At 40.7% G+C, this 14,623-nt stretch overlaps 1 long non-coding RNA gene across 3 annotated transcripts in view; it reads left to right on the top strand.

The window, feature by feature from the left end:
* Positions 1-14,283, top strand: part of LOC119851834 — a 55,321-nt gene extending 41,038 nt beyond the window's left edge. For 2 of the 3 annotated variants that reach the window (XR_005291420.2, XR_006278652.1), the window contains exons 2-4: positions 5,754-5,853; positions 8,727-8,825; positions 10,350-14,283. This is a non-coding gene — a long non-coding RNA (uncharacterized LOC119851834). Of the gene's footprint in view, positions 1-5,753; positions 5,854-6,606; positions 6,675-8,726; positions 8,826-10,349 lie in introns of those variants that run through there. The other variant, XR_006278653.1, reaches the window with a different exon arrangement.
* Positions 14,284-14,623: the final 340 nt, after the last annotated feature.

Consider the following 14,623-nt stretch of genomic DNA (forward strand, 5'->3'; position numbering starts at 1 on the left):
GCGCTGGCTTTAATCTACCTAGTAGTACTAAAAATAGCAGCGAAGACCCGGTGACGTGGACATCAGTTCAGGTTGTACAAGGCTGCCGGTCCCCCTGGGTACATCCTCATGTTGCTGGCTTCTGCCTCTGCATCTTCACTGCTATTTTTAGTGACCTAGCTAGACTAAAACCACTGTGGGATTGCCCACAAGAGCTGCAAATCACACCTCGGATTGTGGCATAGCTTTACTCTGACTGCGCGGCCACGGATGAGCTGCTTTCTGGCCTCAGAGCCCTGTCTTTTAAAATGGGGATAATGTTCTCTTTCTCTCACCCTTTGTCAGCCATGTCTGTTTAGATTATAGGCTATTTAGGGCAGAGCTTCTCTTACTATGTGTTGTATAGAGCCTGTCAAAATGGGGCTTGGATCTTGGCCAGGGGCTGCAGACATTGCTGTAATACTCACTGTAAATTACTACTACTAACGAGGATAAAATAGTATTTGGGAAGGAGACTAATTTCAGAGGCGTGAGTTCCTGAATCTCCGTGTGAGTGTCCTGAATAGAATTGGGCAGATAACTGATTTTTTTTTCTTTCCAAAAATGGTTTGAGCTGCAACAAATGTGAGACTTTTTTTTTTTTTTACATTGAATTATTAGTGAGTTACCAACGTCTGTTTCAGAGTAAGGATTTGATCATGAGTCTCCTACATCCTTGGTGATAGCTAAAGACTGTGGCAGAAACAGCAATGCTACCATTTCCTCCATTTCCAGGCTGGTTTGTGAGTGGCTGAAATAATTCACATCAAAACTGTGAATAGTTTTGGGTTGACCAAAACTAAGTTTTTCATCCTATTTGATTGAAAAATTCCACCCCCCTCTAGTCCCGAGACCCCCTCCAGACAGAGAGGCCCTTAAATAAGGGATTTTAGTGTCATTTGGCAGTCTGAAATGTACTGTTTAGGTGAGTTGGGTCTTTCCTAACCAATTACATTAAATACAATTAAGAGGATACAGTCTCAAAGCAACTTATGGGAAATGTCTGCAGGCAAGCTGCACTTTAAAAACAATGGCTTTGTGAGCAAAGCTACGACACTTCCTAACCTGTTCGGTCTGTACCTTCTGTCTATAGGAAACAACAAAAACCATCCAGTGAAATTGTGCTTCTGTGTATTGGGAGTATAGGAGAATTTCCATATGGCAAAAACAGTAACTGTTTTCCAGAGAGAAACTGTCTTTGAAGTGAGCTGTAGCTCACGAAAGCTTATGCTCTAATAAATTTGTTAGTCTCTAAGGTGCCACAAGTACTCCTTTTCTTTTTGTCTTGTAGGTGTTCAGCAAAGCACGGCATATCAAGATGATGCTCGATATTCAGTTCAAATGTCTGTGGGTCTGATCCAATTCCCATTGAAGTCAGTGGAGAGACTTCAATGGGAATTGGATTGGGTCCTATATGTGTAAACCAAAATATACACACTTTCTTTCATTTTCACTTTTATGTCATACACCTTGTTTGCTTAGTATATTCTACTGTCTCATCGTGTCACCCATCCCATTCTACCCTGCCAGTGATGCCAGTCGTTATGCTCTGGTTTCTCCCACAACTGTTTCCATGCTTTCCCTTATGCGTGAAATGTTACTCCTGAGCTGCTCTAGAAGGCTGCTACCATTTCCTCTTTCAAATCCCACCAATCACAAGGGCAGCAGAAGTTTATTATACGGGGCTGTTTCAGATCCCAGCTCCTCTGGGCAGCGTGTTTGTAGCCTGAAGTGCTTTCGTTCTCTGATGTTAACATCTCAGTTTATCACTGAGGTTCCCAAATTGCCGTGACCCTCTGTCTGATCTCTGTCTCTTCCTCACCTACTCTTAACCCCTGCATCATTTTAGAATATATTAAACAACCTATTAAAACAATGGGATTTTTTGTGCAGGTCTTCAAGCAGTCAAAATAATCTTTCTACTTCCTGTCCACTCCCCTTTCTTGTCAATTCCCAATTATGGGCCTGATTCTGGCCTCCTTACCCATTGATGGAACAAGGGACTACTCCAGTGTGACAAAATCTGGCTTGCGTAAACCCTTAAGGCCAAGGAATTGTCTTCCTGTTTGTTTGAAGTGTCAAGCACACTTGGGATGTGTGTGTGGAAAATAATTAACAATAATACTAATGGTGTTAATGATTTGTCTTCACCCATGTGGTGTCTGCAGCTGGCAATTATTCATTCGGCACATTGTACAAATATAAACAGCAGGATACGTGGTGTTTTCCAATAACTGCACAACCAATAGCTTGTGCCTAGCACTTCAATTAATCAGCAAGAAATGCACACCCACTCCTTTGTGCTTATTGCTTAATTTATTTACTTAATTCATTTAGGCAGAAGAGTCCTTCATGGTTCCAGCTGTCTGGCTTTCTAGGCTAGAGCTGTAGGCAATCAATTAGCTCTACTAGTCTGAACAACAGAAGCTCAATATATGCTGCCTTCATATACTACATTTCAGGCTACTACAAACTGTTAAGTAGTATTGTGCTTTAACTCCATATAATTCAGTCCAGCAATGTTAGACTTCTTATGATTCATATTCCATAGAACGCTAAATAGAGCTGACCGAATAATTATTTTTTGAGGGTGAGGCGGGGGGGGGGGGAATTCAGTGGCCGAACCAAAAAATTGTTTTGTGTGAAGCCAAAATGGATATTTTCAGGGTGTTTTTCCCAAAATGTAAAACCAAAAGAATTTTGTTTCAGGTCAAATGAAACATAATTTTTTTCAGTTTTTGTTTTGTTTTTCATTTTTGGGTGTTACTCTTTTTTTTTTTTAAATATATCCAGCTAAATTTGGAAATGAAATGAAAAGGAATTTTAAAATGAAACATTGACAAAATAAAACATTTTAAAAAAACCTATTTGCTGAATTTTACCTGAATTCATGAATAGTTTGTTGACCTGAAACTACATTTGTCAGTGAATAAAGTGTTCATCCAAAAAATGTTGCCCTACTCAGTGCTGAAGATAAATGTTATGACATTTATTGTTTTATAGGATAGTGAGTGTGCAGATACAATAATAAATCTCTATTCTAATAGGAACACTCAAAACGTGATACCAGTACACCAGCTAAAAATGACAAGAATTTGCTTTATATAATCTAAAAACCAAAGCACCGTTGCAAAGTGCACAACATGTAAGCAAAGTGATCTGGGGGGTGATTGGCAAATAGCTTCCTTCTTGTTTTATGCTGTCCCCCAGTTGTCCCCCTACTTAGCTTTTATTAGTTGGCTAATTTCCTATAGGCATCGCAGTAGAAGTGATTCTTGGATAGGGAGCTGCCAAGGAGATTCTTGCTGGTCCTGGTTGGGGAGCTCTGACATTTCATACATTTACAGCAGAATTGTGAAGCCCTGAGCAGTTTGTTTCAATCTACTTACAATGCAGTCCCTTCCCTTGAGGGGACTGGGAAATGTTTTTGAATGACCAGATAGTAACAGCAGAGTGGATGCCAAGATGCAAAGGTCTGAATTTGCTAATCAAGGGGAGTGTAAACCTGCATCAGCTCCCATGGGAGTTGTTCCATGGGGTTGGCCCCAGGCTCTTAGGGTCTCTCTGTACTACAGCTGGGAGCATGCCTCCTGGAGCAGATAGCCCGACTTGTGCTAGGTTCGCTAAGGCTAGCATGCAAGAAAATAGCAGGTGACTGTTCAGGCATGGGCAGAGGTCAGGCTAGCCACCTGAGTCCAAGTTCTTTTGGATCAGTGCAGCCACGCTGCTATTGCTAGCATTCTAGCTCCAGCAGAGCTAGGATGTGTCCATCTAGCTAGGCGGAGGCATGCTCCCAGCCGCTGTAAGGACAACCCCTTAGCAGCTAACCAGGGATGGAGCCAAAGCAGGAGTATAGCAGAATCTGATGTGATGTTCCCTGACTAGCAAGCAGTGATGGCAGCTCTCAGGTTTACAAACTATCAGTGAGCAAACCAATGTAAAGTAAACCCAAGGGAACCACATCCTCAGCTGGGGTAGCTATGTTGAAATCATTGGAATTACACCATTTATACCAGCTGAGATCCTGGCCTTTGACGTTCATTTCTAGACTGAAATGTACATGAAGCCCATTCAAAATACACAAGTTAGCAGTCTGTACATGGTAAATGAGCAGGAAACTAACAGGAAAATACCCTTTGGGTGTATGGGTCCTTAGCCAACCTCGTGTTCTGCATTAAAATCAAGGAACACTTTGTCAGACTCAGCTGCCCCTTTGCCCCTCAACCAGCTACTGATCAATCTCAGACCCCTAGATGGGCCAGATTTTGGCAGATTATGAACAACCTCCACTCCCACTGACTTCAGAGGGAACTGAAGGTACTTGTTAGAGCTCACCAGAAAATGGGGAGGAGGAAGAGGGATTTCTGCCGAAAACTGTGATAGAAAAAGGAAAGAAGAATAATTTTTACTGAAATTTTTATCAATTTTGATTTCTTGTCAAAACTGAAAAATGATTTCCCCCCACCCCCTGGTTTTGGATTCATGGTTTTCTGATGAACAGCAGACATGCTCCACAAAAAAACTTTGCTTAGTAAAAACCTCAATTTTCCATCATTGCCCCCCCCCCCCACAGAAGTGCTCAGAATCTTGCTACTCTTTAAACTGGGTCTGTAACCTTTTGTGATCCACCCCTTTCTATAAGACTTGTACCTGCCGTGGAATAATCCAGAAAAGATACATTGGAAATGCCCTACATTTTCACAGCTAAACTGGCTGCTGGCTTGTTGATAGAAAGGAGCAGGGCAATAACAGAATAATTGCCACTCTACTGAACAAATACCCATCTCATAAAACGATTCAATCTCCATTGGTGATTTGGTGTAACAGAGTAATGTCACAGCAATTGAACCTTGTTTTTTGACAGAATGAATATCTCCTGCTCTGACTGGGAAAACCTCAGATTTTCCATGATCTTTATTTTCCACTAATGCCTCCGCATTTATGTAGCAGCGGGAGGAGTCCATTATCCCATGACAATGTTTAACCTGATCAGCATGATCTATTTAAGTATGTGCATTTGAGAATATTTCTGATATTAATATGTGATCAGCCGTCTATGGCTGCATGTAGGATACCTTACACTTATAAAGTATCTTGCATCTAAAAATCTCAGTGCTTTATAGACATTAAAGCAGGGAGGTTAATAGTAATATTTACTATTTTGCAAATGTGGAACACAAGCCATGGAGAGATTTAGCACCATCTTCAAAGCTGTGTGCCGAAAGCTGAAGCTTGTCTAGGGATATTAGTACTGCTATAACTAGGATATAGTTGCGCTAGTGCAAATTGGTAGTGCAGGCAGGTTGTACCAATGTAGCATGGGGCATGTGATTTACAGAGGTAATTGCCCTGATCTCAAAAGCCATACAAAAGCACCAAGATCAAAGTGGTCTGGTGCTGAGGATTTGTATCCCCCTTTAAAGTCAATTATGCCTAAATTGTTTTCATTTTTGGCCTTTTCACCATTATTCTATTATTAGTATTTGTATTATGGTAGTGCCTAAAGGCCCCCCCAGGATTGGGGGCCCCATTGGTCTAGGCACTGTCTAAATACATAGTAAGAGATGGTCCCTGCCCTTACGCTCTATCTAGAGACAAACATGTATGATAGTACAATAGGGAAGGGAAGATGATGTCAAAGAAAATAGGATCAGGCAGTTACAAAGGTAGCTATTGCACAACTGTCCTCAACCAATGCACAAGCAAACCATTATTAGCTGGCTAATTTCTTGCAGATTTCACAGCAGATGTTGGTCTGGAGGAGGGAGTTGAAGGAAAAGTGGCTCTAAAGATGAATGCCCCAATTCAGGAAAGCACTTAAGCACTTGCTGACAGGTAAGTATGTGCTTAAGCTCTCTTTCTGAATAGGGATGTTTTCCTGAATCAGGGCCAAATTCAGAAAGGGCATTCTGTGCATCAGAGGCATTGTGAAGGAATAGGCAGAGAAGCTGTCAAATGGGCAAATGAGGTTGGTAGCATTGGTGGAGCAGAGGAGGTAAGAGGGTGACACAAGAAAGATGAGAGGAGACTGGCTGCATTGTATGATTGATTGGTTCATGTTTGCAAAGCACTTTGCGAACATACAGTGCTCTCTAAGTGCTCAGTGGTATTGTTTGTTACCCACTCATTACTGTATCTGACACAAGTTCAAACAATCTTGTCTTTATACTGTCTCTTCCCTTTAAACTTTCCTCTCTCCAATTCCCCTGTCATCTTTCCTTTTCCAAGGAGTCCTGTGTGGTGTGTGTTAATAACTCTTTTTAACCTATTGCAATCATGTCGCAGAGACCACATCAGAGCTCTTGCAACACACACAATCTGTTTACTCAGCATCAGCTCGACTAATTCCTAATGAAAGGGCACTGCATAGCAGAGTGCAGGACCCTGCTGCTCAAAAATATTTAAATGTTACTTATATACAAAGAGCTTGATTCTAATTAGGGGTGGGGGAGCCATCTGGGGCAAAATCAAAACTTAGCCCCAACCTTTCACTCAAAGCCTGAACCCAAAAATCTTTTAATAGACACACAAATGTTTGGTTACATTTAGTTTGTAAAGATTTTTGGCTCTTAAACATCCTCCTTTTGGACAAGACAGGAAGTGAGAGGAACTGAAACAACACAACCGAATTTGTCCTCACAGTATTTTCAGAAATTGTAAGTACTGGCAACCTCACAACAAATTGCCCAATCCTCCTTGCTCTGAAAAGTGTTGTGGGATCAGGCAAGCTTTTATTTCTCATGCTGAAACAGAGGGGACCAAATTCTCCATTGCTGTACACTGTCTGCCTAAGTTCTAGCTATCATACTTATTTGGCCCCCATTAACAACATATCTTCATTACCACGTCTTTAATATATTTATTCTCCATTGTGAGGCAGAGAAGCGCTATTACTCCCATTTTACAAATGGAGAACTGAGGCTCAGAGAGATTAAGACCCCACTTTTAAAAACTATTTAGGCCTTGTTTTGTTCACTGTTAGACCTAAGTACCTAAATCCCTTTTGAAAATGGGATTTAGCTGTCTAAATCACTTAGGGCTTGTCTATACTGGCACTTTACAGCGCTGCAACTTTCTCACTCGGGTGTGAAAAAACACCCCGCTGAGCCTAACAAGTTTCAGCGCTGTAACATGCCAGTATAGACAATGCACCAGCCCTGGGAGCCCATGCCCCTCGTGGAGGTGGGGTTTTTTTTTAGAGCCAGTGAAGACGTGCCCTTAGACCTTGCACCAGAGCTGCACCTATGTACCTTTAACAATCTGGGCCAAAAGGACTGGATGTGCCAGGACATGGAATTGAACACAGGTCTCCCAAGAGGGAAGGTTTGTACCTTAACTGCTGAATCAAACTTCCTAGTTACTGCTGTCTGCAAATCAGAATGGCAGTATTTTCAGCTCACTGTGCAAAGGCATAAATGACCACACCAGGTGCCAGGCAATGGGGAACTAGGTTAGTAATGACTAGGTAGTTCTCAACCTTTTCTGTACTGGGACCACCCAAGGCATCCTCCTCCCTCCCAGCTAGCTGGGATCCCCTTCCTATTTAGCAATGTAGAAGGGGAAGGGTGGTTGTGACCTCCCAACCCATGTTTGTGTCCGTCGGGGTGAGAACTCTTGGACTACAGCAATGTATTCCTTCAAAGATTCTGAATTCCGGCAAGTCAAAACCCAGCGCAATGCCAAAATCTTGATGATTTTTTTGGGGGGTAGGAAGTTATATTAAACTTAAAACTCAAACCATGTTTGTCAAAAAGTTCATGAACTGGGGCCTGATCTCCCTCCAGTCATCTGACATTTGCACTTTCATATGTTCTTAACTAAGTTTCTTGTTGAGCCAATTCTAGAACTTTGCAAATCCTGCCAGTTCTGCTTCCTGGCCTATCGTGTGAACTTTCTCCAGGTTTCACTTTGACTCTAGCACTCATTCGTGTTGAGATTTGAGGACTGTTTATCAGTCAAAAGCAGCTGAAAGTGCAAACCTTGGGCAATTGGAGAGAAATTCGTCCGTTTTGTCCTGATGACGTTCCTAACTATTTGGAGGTGAGCAGAAATCTACTCATTACCAACCCACAAGCTTTTTTTTTTTTTTTTTTCCCCCCCCGCACTCCATGAGTTTTCCTTAAAAGTCTTCTATCCAGATAGAACTTGATGGCTCTTACTTTAGGAGCATAGGAGAAAAGCCTCATCCCAGGAGTTCTACTTATAGACCTTGGACTTTCATTCATGGATGGACATGAAAGAGGAGGAAGGGACAATACAGGGTTCATGGATGTTACTATAGTTGGTTGCAAAAATGGTTAAAATACACATTCACATTCCCCCCTCCATTAGTTCCAACCTCTCAAAGGTCTAGGGTAACCAGATGTCCCAAATTTTATAGGGGCAGTCTTGATATTGGGGGCTTTTTCTTCTGCAGGTGTCTATTACCCCCCACCACTCCATGTCCCGATTTTTCACACTTTCTATCTGGTCACCGTACAAAGGACTGTTAATCCTCTCAGCTAGTACCCAGATATGTTTCTTTCCTATTTTCCCCCACTCCTCCAAAAAGCCATGATGTTCCTAATTAATTAAAACCCTCCAGAATTTTACTCCTCCACAGATATATACATTATACCTGTAGGTATATGACTGTTATTTCCTGTAATTCTTTGTTTTATATATGAATTTATTGTATTATTTTTGTTTGCTTGCCTTATAACCTATAGGCACTAGCTAGGTAGTCATATGCTCAATATGTAAAAAGAATTGCACCACAGCTTATTAAGAAGAATTTTTTTCAAGATCTACCTGCTATATATATTCAGGTGAGTAGAACTAAAACCATCAGCAATAATGCCATTTGTTGAATTTCAATAATATTACATTTATAATTCTTTAAAGTATCTGTATCCAAGATCAAAGGAAACTGGTCATACAAACCAATCCAGATTAAAAAAATCATATCCATCTAATTGCAATATTAACTTTCCATTTCCCTTAACCCATTTCCTCCAACAAAATCCCAAGAAAGTAGATGAGCATGAAGAGAATAGATTCAGCATGCCCTGAAAGTAGTCAAACTCTGCTTCTATCAGAGCAAAGGGCAAACATACATGAGCTCCAGAATCAAAAACCCACTACCACCACACACAAAATGTCTTACCAGGTTCCCTCCCTTTAAAACAGGGAAAGTTATTTCAGGCAACTCAGTTGATCATAATGCAGTTTGTATCAAATGGTGAAAGGAGCAGACACTCGGGCAGCCAGGTATCAATAATTCATGGTCAAATAATTTTTTAAAAATGATTTATTTACCAGGATTTTCTGAATGGTCTACCCCATAAAAATAAAGCATAGAATGCCCCTTCTTTATTGCACTGTGAAATAGATGCTATGTAATTCACTGGCCTCTTCAATTTTATTTTTTTTGGTCCCATTTACTCTTGATGCACTGAAAGTGGAAATCTCACAGTATATACAGTAATATGTTCCCACAGCATGTGAAAGAGGAACTTCAAAACTATGAGGGGTCAGCCTTAGGGAGAGACCCATAATTCACACTGCAAAAATGCTCAAAAAACCCCTCTGATTTAAAAAGCGCATATTCACCCGTGACAGCAGTATTTTTCATTTGCACTGATTAAAAGCCCATTGAAGCCAATAGGAGTTTTTTCATTTCTTTATCATTTATTTAATTTATTATTTATTACCCTGCCTATTGAGTTTTTCAATACAAATGGATGCACACAACTGTAACCTCTTCTTCCTAGAGTAATGCATAGATGAACTTTCTTTAAATAAATACAAATAGTGATTGACATTTAAAAGTCACTGTTTACTAACAGATACAAAAGAGCATTCTCCTATACTTAAAATAGTTAATACCTGCAGTACGTCAGATAACATAGTACCAACAAGGTTAGTGGCAAATGTTGTAGTGGTGCTGAGACTGGGGATAATTGTTGACCTTTTAATGGTAACTGATGCAAATAGACTATTTTATAGGGAAAAAAAATATTACAGTGAAGTCCATCCTCTTTCTTCAAATCTGGTGCTCTTGTAGTCATAAGAATGTTGGCCTAAATTTTCCAACCTGACTAGAGGAATTTTGACCCCCTAAGGAATGCAGGCTCTAACCTATTGTAAAAAACACTGCTGTGCTGATTTACCTTTTCTAGTTTTGGTTGAAATATAATTACCCCAAATATAATTACCTCAGCTTTTTCTGCTGTCCTGCCACGCCCACCACCCAGGGGGGAAAAAGAAGATTGAAAAACTTCCTCCAAGCCAAGTTTCCACCAAATTAAAGCCTTATTTTTGTTCCCCATTTACCCTTTTCTGGTTTGAAGTTGTGTAACCAACGCAGAATCATCTTGAGAACAAACATTGTGTCCTGATGTGAGAGCCCTCGGAGGTCATGTGAAATGAAGACAAGTGGAAAGAAAAGCACAGGAAAGCATGAGCTGAAGCTACCCTCTGCATTGTTCTGCAAGGCAGAGGCATTTACAATGACTTCCAGCCAAACATCACCTGATGCTTTTCACAAGGACTAGTTTGTTCCTTCATTCTTTAGTAGTGACAAGCATATCCTGTCAGGCACTTTCCAACAAACATGCCCATATACAGAGAGAGAATGTGCCCATCTTAATCCTGGCACATCTCTCCTTCAGAATCAGTGGAAATACAGGCCCTGTGCAACAAGAACTACAGAGGCACTTCCTCTCCCTGATCCATCCATGTCCCCTTTGGACACTAAATCCATGCAGATTATTTGTTCTCTTAGTATGGATAATCTACACTGGGGATTCTGTTTAACCAAAAAATGGGGTACAATAGCGGTGTTTTGCATCACATGTGTGTTGGTTTGGGAGTGGTATTTCTGTAGTGAGCCTGTATTTGGTTCATGATGGGCCTTTTAACCACTGAAATCTCTCATTTGCAATTTAGAACTAATACAATTATTTATGTTTTGTATTATCATTGTACCGAGGAGGCCTAATCGTGGACCCGAGAACCCACTGTGCTAAGAGGTGTACAAATGCAGAACAAAAAGATAGTCCTGCCCCAAAGGGTTTAAAATCTAGATATAAGACCATAGACAACAGATGGATACAGACAGATGCAGGAACACAAGGAAACAATGAGACAGCATGGTGGACAGTGATGTATTATGATAGCACCCAGAGACCTCCAACCGAGATTGGGGACCTGTTATGCCCAACTGACAAATATGTAGAGATAATCCTTGCTCAGAAGACCTTACAGTACAAATAGACAGGAGAGACAAAAGGCAAAATAAACAAAGTATTATTACCACCATTTTACAGAGGCATAGATCTTGTCCAAGGTCACACAAGAAGTCAGTGACAGAGCCAGGAACTGAACCCAAATATTTTGAGTCCCTGTCTAGTGATTTAAACAAAAGATAATTGTTTTAGTTTCTCCTGCTACAAAAAATCATCAGGACGCCAGTGGAAAGTATGAGTTCAGAATCAAAACCCTGTAGCGGGTTCATTCTGTAGAAGTGTTAGAGGTGCCAAATGCAAGTGCTGCTCCCCAATCCAGATGGTAAAGAGAGAAATGTCATCGTACTAGGGAATTTTATTTGATGGACCAAAAAACAACAACCCCATCCCCCCAAAACCCCAACAAACCAAAAACCACCAAGTGAAAGTGCTACCCTGTCAGACCCAGAGAAAGTGATCTGCAAAAGGCAGAGGGCTGATTGCCCACAGCTCTAGCTGAAATCAGTGGGAGCTGCTCTGCACCTCTGAAAATCATTTTGAGATGCATTTTATCGCTTAATCGTTTTGAGATAATGTTTCTCCATTGCCAGGCTCTAATTGGTTGGATGAAGTTAAAGGAAATTAGTTTAGCTGATTTATTGTGTAATTTTAGCTGTATATAGGCTTTTTGTTCAGAATGGAAGTGTCAGTGGTCTGCTGTATGCAGTACCCCTGCATTACTGCTTTGATAATTCTACAGGTGATCTGAACTTGTTACCCAGGTAGGGGCAGGGTGCTCAGAACAAGCTTCGTCAAAGAGCAAAACTCAAGTCTCTCTCACAAGGAGAGAAGGGAAGAGGAAAGACATAGATTGGGAACCCTAGCAGCATTTTAACCCCCACAACAGGTGACGTAAGCATGTGCAATAAGAAAGCTCCCAGAAAACTCTTCTCCCTACCCAGAAAGCTTTATGGAGACTCCATTGCTGATACTGATATGTGGATGGAAGTGCATCTGTTATTAATATTAGATATATCTATTTGTGTGGGTCTGTTCTGTCTACCTGGAAAGGTTCCACAGAGTGGTATTGGGTAAATATGCATCTACCCCAAAGTCTTTCTCATGCAGAGTCCATTGGGTATATAACCTGCCACCTCTCCTCTTCAGTGGGCATTTTGGAGTTGCCAAGGGAGATAGTGCTATAATTTGGGCAGCATGGCCAGCTGTAGACAGATGACAACTCTGTTCCAAGCCTTGTCTTCACTGAACCCTGATAGGGCAGCATCTCTGCTTTCAGAGTGTCCAGCCTAGCTAGTGGTTGGGATGAGAACATGTTGGGTTGAAGCTTGCAGCACTAGCTCCTAAGTTGCTGGAACTTTTCACTGTGATTTCCTTTAGCTTCTGGTGTATGTTTGTTTTCAAGTTGAATCAAAAACAGTTGGGTGGGGACCCATTTGCAGACTAATTTTCCCTCATATTCTGCTGGTTATTAAATCAGCTTAGCTTTTCTTTCAATTCTGTAGTCCATATTCCTGAATAAAGAACACATATCAGAAGAAAACTATTGAATCAGTTAATAATTAAACAATGACAACTTGAAATACACCCACATAAGAGCTACCTGATATCACATGTCTTACATATTTGATAATTGTACAGCAGAGCTTTGTTTAATGAGTGGTGATACTTAAAAATATTCATGTTGGGAATTGTTGTGAAAGGTATTATTTTAATGAATGGATGTATGATCACTCAAGCTCTTATATCACATCCTTTCCCACACAGGTTCTTGCATACTTCTGCCAAAAGTGTTAGCTGTTTACTTTTCCCTTTTGTTTTCACTCCAGCAGTGAGTGACTAATCTTTAAAATGACTCTGAAAAAATGGCATTGTGGAGTTTGCTGTTTGTCATGTGACAATGGTAAGGAATCACAAAAAGAGAGTAATTTTCCTCTAATACTGAACAAGGAACTTTATTTGAATGAGGAAAAGATAATTACCCCATAATCTACACTTTTTCTCACCCACTTGCTGTGTATTTTCCCTCTAGAATTTTCCCAGACTCTCACCTCTCTAGCTTCCTGCCACAATTTTAAAGGCTTTACTGTGACCTTCAGAGCACAGCTGCTTCATTTGCAAGAAAAAGATGGTTTTGTTTTGTTTTTTTTCTCCCCTAGCTGGCAGCTTCACAAACTCAACTTGGAGACAGGTGGACGGTGTAAAACAGCCTCCAAATTTGAGTCTACAGTTTTGCAAAATATTTAAGCATAAAAATCCCAGACTGCATGCAAGTCCCTACATGCACTAACATTTTACACACAAAATCAAGAGTGCAAATTTTATGTCTCTTTGGCATCTATATAACATCTAGTTTATGCTCTCGAAGATCAGGCCACTGGTTCTGATGAAAATTTGAATGGACAAAACGTAGAATCTGGGGCCAGCCTCTGATACTATTGCTTTGAGTAACAATTTATTCCATGAATGGTCCCATTAAGTAAGGGGATCAGAATCTGGAATCAGCTTTGTAATTAATTGAGAGTTCTTGTTCTTTCCCCTTCTTTTTAATAGGATCTTTCATATTATATGCAAATTATTTTTGTTTGTAGCAGAGTGGGGATTCAGTTTTATTTCCAACTCTGCCACTGAGTGGTTCATTTTCCTTACCTGTACAGTGAGAAAGTGCTTTGAGAGCTCTGGAGGGGAAGCATTACATAAGAGTGAAATACTATTATTAATGATCTCTACTAGGATGAGGGGTCAGGATTACTTCTGTTCTAAGGGCTATTCTACTTCTATCCTTATTTTGCTTTAACGTATAAGTGAACGTGACTGAGTCCAACTAATGTATTAGTCTTTTTATTTTTTTTAAACTTAATAAAATGGGGAAAAAAAATTAAAGTTTGCAAGTTGTCATTGTCTCCAATTCACTCTTCCTTTCTTTCTCCACTGCTTACCTCACCCTTTGTTGGCCCAGGGAGATCTGGATTTAAACTCTTTAGCAATATGCATTCCTCTCCTTGTCTGTCTACTGTGTGTAAACACACCTGGTTACTTCTGGAGAGACCTGGTTTCCTGGCTCAGAAGGTGTTTTTGGTTTTCATAACAAAGGAACTGAGCTACACAGGGAACAGGGTGGTTTACAAAACACCCAAGCAACAGAGTTGAAAACCTGTATATGAGGAAGATCATTGGCCTGTGTTGGCAGGGGGATGCTTAGAAGTGTAGCCCTCCTTTGGTGGTTTACCCTGTCCAACACCTGTAACCATTTTCAATAGGGCCCTGATTCAAACCCCATTGAAGTCAATGGAAAGACTCCCACTGACCACAGTGGATAAGGCCCTGGATGGATTAATAATATACACAGCTTTTTCAATCACTGGACAGACTAGAAGCTG

This window comes from Dermochelys coriacea, chromosome 2 (assembly GCF_009764565.3).
Source record: "Dermochelys coriacea isolate rDerCor1 chromosome 2, rDerCor1.pri.v4, whole genome shotgun sequence".
NCBI lineage: Eukaryota > Metazoa > Chordata > Testudines > Dermochelyidae > Dermochelys > Dermochelys coriacea.